General features: G+C 38.4%; 1 pseudogene; it reads right to left on the bottom strand.

The window, feature by feature from the left end:
• Nucleotides 1-10,377: 10,377 nt before the first annotated feature.
• Nucleotides 10,378-11,340, bottom strand: LOC111524891 (annotated as a pseudogene).
• Between the last annotated feature and the right edge of the window lie 1,302 nt (nucleotides 11,341-12,642).

The following is a 12,642-nucleotide window of genomic DNA, read 5'->3' as shown; positions in this document are numbered from 1 at the left end:
CAATAGTTTGTAATATCTCCTTTACTCTCCTGAAGTGGAATTCAGAGGCAATGCAATTTATGCAAAACACTTTAAAGCCAATATAATGATCTAACTATGTAAGGTATAAATAAAATACATTTATAGGCCTGGCGCAGTTGTTCACATCTGTAATCTGTGCCTTGCGAACGTTTTATTTTTTTGTAGAGGCAAGGTCTCATTATGTTGCCCAGGGTAGTCACAAACTCCTGGGCTCAAGCAATTCTCCCACCTTGTCCTCTCAAAATGATGGGATTACAGCCTTGAGCCACTATATCCAGACCAGACCTTGATTTTATACTTCTGACACCCAGAATTATAAGAAAATAAATGTGTTGTATTACATCACTCTGCTTGTGGCCATTTGTTACAGCAGCTGTAGGAAACTAACATGCATGGTAACTGATTATTTTCTAAGCCTGATTCTAAAACCTTCTCATAAATTTCATGAACTAATCAATAGGCTCCCATTAAAACCCTTTTATGCTAAAGTCAATCAGAGTTGATTTCTAGTATGTCCAACGAAGGACCCAGGCTGGTACAATCATAAGCCAGCCCTCTAAGGTTCACCAATAAGAAAACATCATCAGCAACTTTGGTCTCTGTTCAGGAGTCAGACTCCCATGAGAGTGAAACGAATTTTCCAGATTAGAGCATGTGTCCATCTCTGTGGTCAGAGGGCTGATATCTGGTGGGCAGCCCCACCAGAACCACACAAATTGGGGAAGGGGAAGTTTGCTCAAAATAATGAATCAAGTGTTTTTACCAAAGGAAGAAGGAAAATAACCCCAGCAAGTCAAAACCAACATATTTTTAATAATGTAATATTTCTAAGACATAAAAGTCATCTTCATATCCAAAAGTTGGATTGCCAAAATAAAAAACCAGTAAGGAACTTCCAGCTATATATGGCAGATTGGCCAGACACGGTGGCTCGTGCCTGTAATTCTAGTACTTTGGGAGGCTAAGGCATTAGGATCTCTTGAGCTCACAAGTTCAAGACCAAGCCTGGGTAATATAGGGAGACCACGCCTCTATGAAAAAATAAATAATTCATTATAATATATATGGCAGATACATTCAATGTGTTTGTCTTCTCTTTTTTTCTGAAATGTCATCTAAAAATGGTATAAACCATAACAGCAGGTAGGAAATGAATATCAGCAGACAAAAAAAAAAAAAATATATATATATATATGAAAGCTAGGATACAAATGAAAGAATGGTAAATAACATTACTAGGCAAAAGAAGCTGAACTCTGTTTTCAAAGCAGTGGATCCCAAGAAGCAGCCAAGCACTTTACCCTGCAGGCATTCAAAAAGGCTGAGGACTTAGAAGCACTTGAGAACATCCTGTGCATAAAAAGCGGCATTTCATGCCTTATGACTACACATGGGTGGCTAGAGAATCTGAAAAAATTCTGCCGTACCAACGTAAAATGTATTTGAGCAAATAAATTAGTAGACCCTACTTACCTCTGGAGAAAATTAATAAATTAGGTTATTAAAAATAGAAATAGATAAGTAAAGATTATAAGATATTTGAGGAAAGCCTCCATCCTCAACAATAAATCCCAGAAGAAATAAAGACAGTATAAGAAACAAAACAAAACTTTACTAAAATTATAATTGAATCATTGGAGAGATCAAAAAACATTATATCCATAAAATAAGATGATTATTTTTAAAAAAGGAATAATCAGAACAATAATAATTTTATAGAAATTAAAAATGTGACCATGAAACAAACAAAAAAAGTCAATAAAATGATTAGAAGATAAAAGCAAACAAAGCTAGAAAGTAAACTCAAAAGATAAAAAAGATACACAATGAGAGAAAAAAAATAAGATGCTTAAATAACATTTCCAGAATGTGCAACATCTGACTCATAGGATTTTCAGAAAAAGAAAACAGAAAGAATAAACGGATGGGAAGAAATCATCAAATAAATCCAAGAAGAAAATATCCCAGAGCTGAATTAATGCAATTTAGACATACAATTTCAGATTGGAAAGTCCCACTAAGTGCCCAGCCCAATGAATTAAAAAAGACTTACACCAAGTCACAGTATGGAATTTCAGGAAACTAATAATAAACTTGGAATTGCTAGAGGATTGGGGGTGGGAGGCAAGCACAATAAAAGAATGTGGAATCAGAATGAGCATCAAACTTGCCAGTAGCAACTGAGTTCAGAAGACAATGAAGCAATCCTTTCCCAGTTCTGAGGGGAAGTTATTTCCATCCTAGAATTCTATTCATATCTTTAAGTAACAAACAACTGTGCAGGTAAACATACAGGGCATCTATGCACTCTTGCTCACCCTACTGAAGGATGAGTCCCAGTGTAATTGTTACCAATGGAGTGACCTAACCAAAACAAACAAACGAAAAAAAAAAAAAAAAAAAAAAATGGAAGATGGAAATCAGGGAATGTCCTGGGATGACAATCAAGACAGCAACCAGTCCAGACAGGAGCAGGAAGACAGAGACCACGAATAGATGATCTGAAATGCTGAATGTAGTATTAGTCAGCATCTGAAAATCTAATGAAACATTTGGCTGAATTGATAGAAAAATAATAAGATGCTGGCCAGGCATGGTGGCTCACACCTGTAATCCCAGCACTTTGGGAGGCCAAGGAGGGTGGGTCACCAGAGGTCAGGAGTTCAAGACCAGCCTGGCCAACATGGTAAACCCTATCTCTACTAAAAATACAAAAAATTAGCCGTGCATGTTGGTGGGCATCTGTAACCCCAATTCTTCCAGAGGCTGAGGCAGGAGAATCACTTGAACCCGGGAGGTGGAGGTTGCAGTGAGCCAAGATTGAGATACTACACTCCAGCCTGAGCAACAAGAGCAAAATTCTGATGAAAGAGAGAGAGAGAGAGAGGAAGGAAGGAAGGAAGGAAGGAAGGAAGGAAAGAAGGAAAGAAAAGGAAAGAAAAATGGTAAGATGGAAAACTAGGCAATTCTTAACTCAAAAGAAAACAAAAGGTTGTGACAGAACAGGAACATCGCCATCTTGGACAAGCCCCTCATTCTAAAGTCCACCTTAATAAAAAAACTGCCTAAATCCAAAGGGCATCAGCCTAATGGCTTAGGCCAGCATGACCTTAAACCACAAATAACATCTCCAACCAGAAAGTTTCCAAACCCCTCCCTGACCAGAGACATGCTAGCCATGAGATAACCCCCCTCCAGTGGGGAAAATGCCAGCCTTGAGATAACCTCTGTCCGGGTGAAAGATGTCTATCCCAAGATAAACATCCCTCCTCCCAAAGACATTCCAACCCCACCATAAAACTTCTTCCTCACACAGAAACATTCCAAGCTTATGATAAACTCCCTCACCCTAAAACCAATATATACTCCTAGTCTGTAAGAGAAAGCACTACTGACCAAAAAAAAAAATATATATATATATATACACACACACACACACATTTATCTCGTCATCGTCATCGTTGTCGTCGTCATCATTATCATCATCATCATCATCATCATCATCATCATCATCGGCCAGAAGCCTCCCTCATATTTTATCTAAAGTAAACCTGTCTTAACTGCCAAGCCTCATTTTGTGTTTCTTTCCTCTTTAACTCTTACAGATGGTACAATAAAGGATAAGTAGTCAAAGTGCAATACTTCGGTTACCAATGACCAGCACTGACATCATAATGTAAATACTCAATATTGAATTAACTAGAAATGAGGTTAGAATTATATTAGAATAATAGGAGAGGGAAATATATGTGTGTCAGGAGTTAATAGATAATATCTAAAATTTGTAAATGAAGACATAGTCGTACAACGATAGGCATTTTATATCAGAAAAAACTGCTGAAGATTTAAAAGCCCCTGGGAAGCACAGCTCAGGGGAGGGAGAAGGTACTGCTTTTTTTTTTTTTTTTAAATATAAGCTTTGTAGTGCTATTTAATATTGTATATAGCTTTGTATCACTTTGATAAAACAAACTGATAACCCTCCCCCGATAAAGAACCAATGAGAGTAAGTCCAGAGATTATTCACATTTTAGCTTGTATAATGTGTTAACACCAACACTCCATTTAATGTGAAATATCTTCAAAGACCCAATATTTACTAAATTTAGGAAGACATCAATCATTGCTTCATATGCCCTACCTCCCTCAGGGACCAATATTTGAATTTTCAAAGAATTATTCACAAAGGGAAAAACATTTTCTCCTATTTTCTGTGTGTGAAAAGTGAATATCCCAAAGCATGAAATATGAATTTAAAATATTTGTTTTCCAAATGTTCATTTCTTCTTTACATTTACTACAGCACATCTATTTGGCATTTAATAACCAAATCAAAAGCCTCTCTTTCTCTGCTCTGCCTTAGCCTGGTTCTCACTCAAGCCCCTCTCAAATGGTGACCTCATTGCATCATCCAGAGCCTTCTCTGCTTTGACTCTTCATTTGAGTAATTCCCACATTTCACCTTACAAATTGCCAAATATTCAGTGTCCTATAAACAACAGTATTATATATATTTTTGCTGACAACATATATATATATATAAAACAGTAAAGAAGTGTATAAATTCAGAACCTATTAATCCAGAGTAAACAAATTTAATATGCATCTAATAAAACGTACTTCTCTGGTAGACAGAACAGTCTGTCAGTGCTTACATGACTGTAAAAAACTCTCTTAGAAATTGAATCAATCAAACACAGACTCAATATTTGTTTCTTTTACATGGGCACTTTTTTCCTCAAAATGTCTCTAGCACATAAGTTCTGCCATCCTGAGGTTAATTTTACATACCAAAATGTTCTGATGAACTGTGAAAGGTAGATATTCATTAAAATCAGTATTTATTTTGAAGACTCACTTAAGCAAATGGTTGATTTTATGAAAGTAATTGATGAGCAAAAATGTTCTCCTTCCATGGTTCTTCACTCACAATTATGACTAGGCCAAAAACAAACACTGATAATTGTATGAATTTATAGCTGGAAACAAAATATGTGAGAACAGTAAGAAAAATTTCATCACCAAGAAACCCCAAGGGCAGGTTGCATGGTTATGTCATGAAATCAGTCAATCTAGACAATCTAGTTTATGGTTCAAGTCAAAATTCATATCCCTTCCCTATCCACCCAAATATTGAAGAAGAAAATGCACTAGAAAGCTATTTTATCTGAATTATTGGAATAATAGCGATAATTTTCACATAACTTTGCAAATGGAATTAATGTTTTGGTGTGAGCAAGATATTGATAACTTATTTGTCATATCAGTTAGATATATTAAATATATATAATGAATAAATAAAATAAAAATTATTTGTCTTGCACAAATAATTAAGTTCCTTTCAGTTCTTTTTAAAAGCTTTTTTTTTTTTTTTTTACATGGAGTGTCGCTCTGTCGCCTAGGCTGGAGTGCAGTGGCGCGATCTCCACTCACTGCAAGCTCCGCCTCCCGGGTTCACGCCATTCTCCTGCCTCAGCCTCCCGTGTAGCTGGGACTACAGGCGCCCGCCACCGCACCCGGCTAACTTTTTTTGTATTTTTAGTAGAGATGGGGTTTCACCGTGTTAGCCAGGATGGTCTCGATCTCCTGACCTCGTGATCCACCCGTCTGGGCCTGCCAAAGTGCTGGGATTACAGGCTTAAGCCACTACGCCCGGCCCTTTAAAAGTATTTTTTTCTGATTTTAGATTTACAGAAAATTCATTATATTCTTAATATAGGAATCAACAGATAATATAGTAGAAAGCTATTTAAGTACAGGTGACAAATGGCAAATAAAATACAGATGACAGGCACAATATGTGATATAGTTACTATTTTCTGAATAAAAAAATCTGGACCAAGATAAGCTTTTCCATGGGAAAAATAAATCATTTGAAATCAAAACTATCTTAGAAAATCCAGAATGTATCATTATTGAAAATATACTTCATTATAAACACACAGAGAGCTATCATTCATTTAAAGAATACAAACAGGTTCCATTTGATACTCACTTTACCATCTAGAATTCAACTGCACATTCTCAGCAAAAATATCTTTAAAAAAGAAATGGAAATATAAGTAGTACAGGCTATTATTGCTTCTGTTAAACTCAGTGAGCATGTGCCCTTGCCAATGGATACGATCAAACCTAAATCAGTCAATGGATGTTGTCAACCTGTGGAAAGAATGTATGATTTTATTTGAATTGTATCCTTGACGATAGGCAAAAATGTCAGAAACTGCACATGTCACCCGGCCATGAATGGTGATACCTTCTTTGCTGCCTATCAAATCAGTAGATAAGCAGACAAACTTAGGGTGTCCTGCTTGGATGACACCCTGATTAGTTCCACCAGTGCCTGGTTCCACTCACTAATCCTCCTCAAGCCAGCTCTTTTTCTCTGCTCCCTGGAGAACCTTTTTCAGATGGACATCTTTTTTGAAATCAACTACATTAATCCAGAAAAAGCAGCATTTTGAAATCACAGGAGACTGGTACAAATAATTTATTTAACTTCTCTGAGCTTCCGTTTCCATAGAGTGAAAGAAATCTATTTACAGTATGTCTATGTGGGTACTATATCTGACAGTATACTATATTACAGTATGTCTATGGAGGTACTATATCTGACAGTACTACACATTATTAGACTCTGTGTTTATCACAATACATGTTATAGAAAACACAATTTCAATATGTGTCCAATATTTCTCTAACTTCAGAATTTAATTCATAACTGAACACTTAGAAGCATTGTTCTCTCTGCCAAACTGGACCTCTGGGTGCATGTCATTTGCTGAACAGCAGATAGGCTTAATATGTCTTCGGCTATTATGTAGTATGTAGAGGGTGTCATAGAACAGGTTTTAGAGTTAGATTTAGGATCAAATTCAATCTCCACCATCACGTCCTAAATATATATTTAGAAATTCGATTAACTTCTGTGAGTCTCTATTTTCCATTTGTGAAATAGAAAAAATAATACTTTTTCTATCTACCTCACAAGGATTTTTGTGGGAATGAAATTGGACAATATATGTCAAAATGCTTTGTGAATAATAGAATGCTATATAAATACAAATTGTTCACATTATTATCACAATTATTACTGTGAGTAATGGAATTATTATAAATAATACTTAATTTTATTATTCCTGACGGATGATTTAGGAAAAAAGGAAGAAATTATCTCATTTAAGAAAAACCAGGCTGGGCGCCTGTAATCCCAGCACTTTGGGAGGCCAAGGCGGGTGGAACTCTTGATGTCAGGAGTTCTAGACCAGCTTGGCCAACATGGTGAAACCCCATCTCTACTAAAAATACAAAAATTAATTGGGCGTGGTGATGCTTGCCTGTAGTCCCAGCTACCTGGGAGGCTAAGGCAAGAGAATTGCTTGAACTCAGGAGGTGGATGTTGCAGTGAGGTGAGATCATTCCACTGCACCCTAGCCTGGTTGATAGAGTGAGACTTTCTAAAAAAAAAAAAGAAAAAGAAAAACCAATTGTTGCATAGCCAGCTCTTTTTCATATGAGGAAAAGTTAGTAAGTAAATATTTACATAAAGCCAGAGAATTAAAATACAACTTCTAATCTGCACACTACTACTAAAACTTCTTGGACAAATCTCCCTAATTTATTTAGCCTGGTTTTCTTATCTCTAAAGTATTATCTACCTCATTGGATTACTATGAGGACAAACATGGGAAAACAATGGGAGATAGTCAAATCCTTTAGAAAGAAGTCTCTTGTATTCAGAGGAGTTACCTGTTCCTTCCTTCTTTAGATATGTGATTGTGGGCAATCATCTCACCTTGGTAATGCATCTTATTTTATGAACAAGACTGCAGATATCATTATCAGAGATGTATAGATGTGGTAGAGTTAACCAAGGAAATCTTTAAGGAACATTGGAGAACCTCAGCTTCACTCTTTAATTAGAGCATGGTTAACACACAGTACTGTTACGTTAAGAAGACTTCAAACCACAGCTAAGTAAAATCAAGAGACAAAAATGACCCATTGTTTGCAGAAGAGGAGAAACAGAACATTCAAGAAAATCAAAACAAGATCAGTCTGTCAGCAGAATATCACAAGGACTTCGAACTTCCTTTTCAGACCCAGGAAATCTTCTTTAAAAGAGAAACTTAGAAATGCATCGTTGGCGAGAATAAGAAAGAAGCAAAAGAAGAACCTTTTTTACATTATTAGCACATTATACCTAATCTAGAAACTATCTGTCTCTTATGCTATTTTTAAGTGCCACCTCAATGAAAAGAAGGTGAATTTTACTTCTCACTGTAAGTAATAATGTTCCCAGAATAACTTACCTTATTCCATTGTAGGCAGAAGTCTAGCAAACATCTTAAACCCTTACCAGCTCTGGGTTATGATAGGCACTCAGAAGCTGTTCTTTCATTGTACAGGAAAATCCCTATCTCGAAACTATACTTGAATATAAGCCGGGATCTGGGGCCTAGGGCCTGCATTACTGGTTAGGGTTTTTATACCAATTCCATCCTCTACCCAGAGAGTCTGTGCCAATATCAACATCCAGTTTCTTGACAGGAAATTGCTCTCTTCTCTTTTTTGAAATGAGATTTAATGAAAAACCAGAACACCTGTTGCCCTCTCCCAGTGAGAGTAAACTTTAATTAGTTAGGGTCTAATCAAGAGCAAAAACCACACAGTAATTCAAACAGTGATGTTTAATATAAAGAATTACTGAGTAAAGAATGATAGGAGAGTGACTCTAAAGATAGAATGAAAGCTCTAAACACTGCTGTAGGACCGAGGGAAAGTTCCAAAAAAAAAAGGACAAACTTGGAGGAAGGGATCAGAGCTCATTGAAGAAGGTGTAGTCACAATCTACTTGGTGGCAGAGGAGTTCCTAAGTTACACAACCCAGAGATGGCTAAGAGTTGCCAGGAAAGAAGTAACCCTTTGGGGCAGGCAAGTCAGAGCTGGTGGGCAAGCTGGGTGTATGGGGGGGACTGGTACAGAGAGGGTCAGGGAGCCGTTGTAGGTGTGAGGCCTGGAACACGCAGTGTCTGTGTCAGGATATCTAGGGCCCAGGTGAGCTGAATTTGATGGGTGGGTGTGCAGAGTGAGTTGGGCTGCCACTGTGGGTGCTGGTGGGACTGAAAGCTGGGGAGGCCTTCTGCAGCAATCAAGTGCACCCCTGCATATGACTTGGACCAGAGCAGTCTGAGCCAATGGACAAAGGCTGGGCATCCAGTTCACTAGACAGCCAGCTCTATGGGGACCCCAGCGTGCCTATGCAAAGCAGCAATATAGGACAGGGTGAAAGCCGTGCTGTCTGGGTCTCCTAACCACACTCTTCCAGTCAAGAAAAGAGCTGAAGAAGGCATACAGCAAAAGCAATGCCCTGTAGGCACTTATACTGAGCCAGCAGTGAAGAAAAAACATGCTCTTCAGGGGTCTGACCAACAGGCCATCAGGACCGGGAAGAAAACACCTTTTTTCTTCAATGCCTCTCTCCAGCACCCTCTACTGATGAAACATTGTGCCGGCTATAGTAAAAGGAAAACTAAAGGGCCAAGAACTATTTTAATAGATGACTCAGTGAAGGGAGCTGAGAGGCAATAAATTGATAACTGGCACATTCTCCCTCTGGGGAAAGCACTCCATACAATCAGACCTCCCCAGTCAGTTGCTCTCTCTCCTTTTCCCTAGAGTGTATCTTGTCCTCATGGACCACCTGCTTCCATCAACTTCCCAATGATTGATTTTTCTAACAGAGCCCTTCCAGCCATTTTCAGCTGGAAATCTTAGAAATCTATTGCCTTTCTTGAAGGTGGCACAGATATCAAAGAAGAGTCCTCTGGTGGCAGATAGAGTATTGCACAGTTCTTTTTTTTTTTTTTTTTCAAGGACGACAATACTCATTTTTAAAATTGTATCTACTTAAAAGCATTCAGAATGTCAACAAAACAGCTGCGACTTATTTTGCAATTACAGAGTAATATTCAGTTAACAGAGCAGTTGTTTCTTGTAAGCTGCATCAGAGACAACTGAAGATGAAAAACTACCATCCCCATATATAACTAATTTGTGCTGTGCACCTAGGAGAACCTGCTTTCAATTTCCATGCCAATTTACAGTCCCCATACTGTACTAGGCAAGGTACAGTTTCAGCCACATTTTCAATAGTGGCTACTGAAAATACCACCAGAACAGGGTTATCTAAAGACATGTTCTTGGTGTGTTTACTACACAAAAAAAGACACTGTACAGTTTAAAAATAAATCTTACACAGCCTTACATTTCAATTTTTTTTCTTTGAAAGGAATGAATTGGGTACAAGGGGGTTAAATACTTTATATTCAAGAAAAAAACTGCACTAAAACCAACTTATTCAGCATCATCATCTTCTTCATCTTCATCCTCGTCCTTCTCATCCTCTTCATCTTCCTCCTCTTCCCTCTTTATTTTTATTTATTTGCTTATTTTTTTATTCATTTTTTGAGACAGAGTCTTTCTCTGTCACCCAGGCTAGAGTGCAATGGTGCAATCTTGGCTCACTGCAACCTCTGCTCCCTGGGTTCAAGTGATTCTCCTGCCTCATCTTCCTGAGTAGCTGGGATTACAGGAATGCACGACCACGCCCAGCTGATTTTTGTATTTTTTTAGTAGAGACGGGGTTTTGCCATGTTGGCCAGGCTGGTCTCAAACTCCTGACCTCATTTGGGAGGCCTGATTTTCCTGCCTCGGACTCCCAAAGTGCCGGGATTACAGGCGTGAGCCACTGCACCCGGCCCTCTTCCTTCTTTTTCTTGCTTTTTTCAGCCTTGATGACTCCCTTTTTGATGCCTCAGGCTTTCCTTTAGCTGATATGCAGCAATATCCTTTCCGTATTTTTCCTTCAACTTCATAGTCTTCTTTTCATAAGGCTGCTTGTCACCTGCAGCGATGTCATTCCACATCTCTTCCAGTTTCTTCACAACATCACCAATGGACAGGCCAAGATGTTCTCCTTTGATTTTTGGGCGATACACTGAATAGAACAGAAAAAAGTCCAAAGGAGGCCTCTTGGGTGCATTGGGATCCTTGAACTTCTTTTTTGTCGTCCCTTTAGGATGGATATAGGTTTTCATTTCTCTTTCATAGGGGGCCTTGTCTACCTGTGCCATGTCTTCAATTCTTTTTTCTCTTTAGCAGACATGGTCTTCCACCTCTCTGAGCACTTCTTAAAAACTCTGAGAAGTTGACTGAAGCATCTGCCTGCGGCTTCTTATGCTCCTCCTGACAAGTTTGCACAAAAAATGCATATGATGACATTTTGCCTCTCGCCTTCTTAGGATCTCCTTTGCCCATTTTTAGTTATCTTTCCTCAGCGAGGCACAGAGTCGCCCAGTGTCTGTCTGGTTCTCACTTGCCCAGTGCTATCTCTATGGAGCGTAATGTATTGAAATGGCTGTGAGAGCCATTGCACAACTCTTTAAAGGAATTTGTGACCAAGAACGGTGGTTCACACCTGTAATCCCAACAGCATGGGAGGCTGAGGCAGGAGGATACCTTGACATTAGGAGTTCTGGAATAGCCTAGGTAAAATAGCGAGACCACGTATCAACAAAAAAAGAAAAAAATTTAACTAGTTGGGTGCATGCCTGTAGTCTCAGCTACTCAGAAGGCTGAGGCAGGAGGATTGCTTGAGCCCAGGAGTTCAAGGCTGCAGTGAGCCATGATGGTGCTACTGCACTCCAGCCTGGATGACAGAAAAAGACACTGCCTCAAAAATAAATAAATAAATAAAAAATTTAAAAGACAAAGGAATTTGATAAGTGCAATCAGAAATTGAACTAGAGACTATAAAGACAATTTTTACGGGGATGCAACTGTTTTACACAGCACTGGAGTGGTGTATACATGACTATGCATTTTTTGAAACGCATATAACCACCGTAGAAAGAATGAACTTTAATATATGCGAGTTCAACATTTTTTTTCCTTAGTTAGTTTCTTTTTTTTTTTCAGGGATGAGGTTTCACTCTGTCACCCAAGCTGGAATGCCCCAGAGATCATGCTAACTGCAGCCTCGAACTCCTGGGCTCAAGAGATCATCCCACCTCAGCCTCCCAAGTAACTGGGACTATAGGCACGTGCCACCACATCTGCTAATTTTTTAATGACTTCTAGAGATGGGAGTCTCCCTATGTGTGCTCAGATTGATCTCAAACTCCTGGCCTCACATGATCCGTCCACCTCAGCCTCCCAAGTAGCTGAGATTACAGGCAAGAGCCACAGCACCTGGACCACAGCACCTGGAAGACTTTGCAACTTTAAAGGAAACAATATACAGCAGGTCCTCAAATAATGTTTCATTAAACATCATTTTTTAGACTGTTGATGAAAAAAAAATTGGTTTCTACTGTTGCATCATGAGGTCCTAATGAAAAAAAAGAAAAAAATTGGATTATTTATATGTCATTTTGCTTAAAGTTGCAGTTTCTAAGAACCTACTGACGATAAGTAAGGACTTACTGTACATAGAAATACATTCATTTATTTCCTAACTCTGTCCACTGAGAAGGCCTAGAAGCAGTGTCCATCCAGTAGCAATGAGCACACTTGTTCCCAGATTTGGATTTCTAAAAACCACTCTCCAATGAAAGAAAC

Source organism: Piliocolobus tephrosceles, chromosome 15, assembly GCF_002776525.5.
Source record: "Piliocolobus tephrosceles isolate RC106 chromosome 15, ASM277652v3, whole genome shotgun sequence".
Lineage (NCBI taxonomy): Eukaryota > Metazoa > Chordata > Mammalia > Primates > Cercopithecidae > Piliocolobus > Piliocolobus tephrosceles.
The sequence above is the reverse complement of the archived record's forward strand: the minus strand, read 5'-3'. Positions and strand labels throughout refer to the sequence as shown.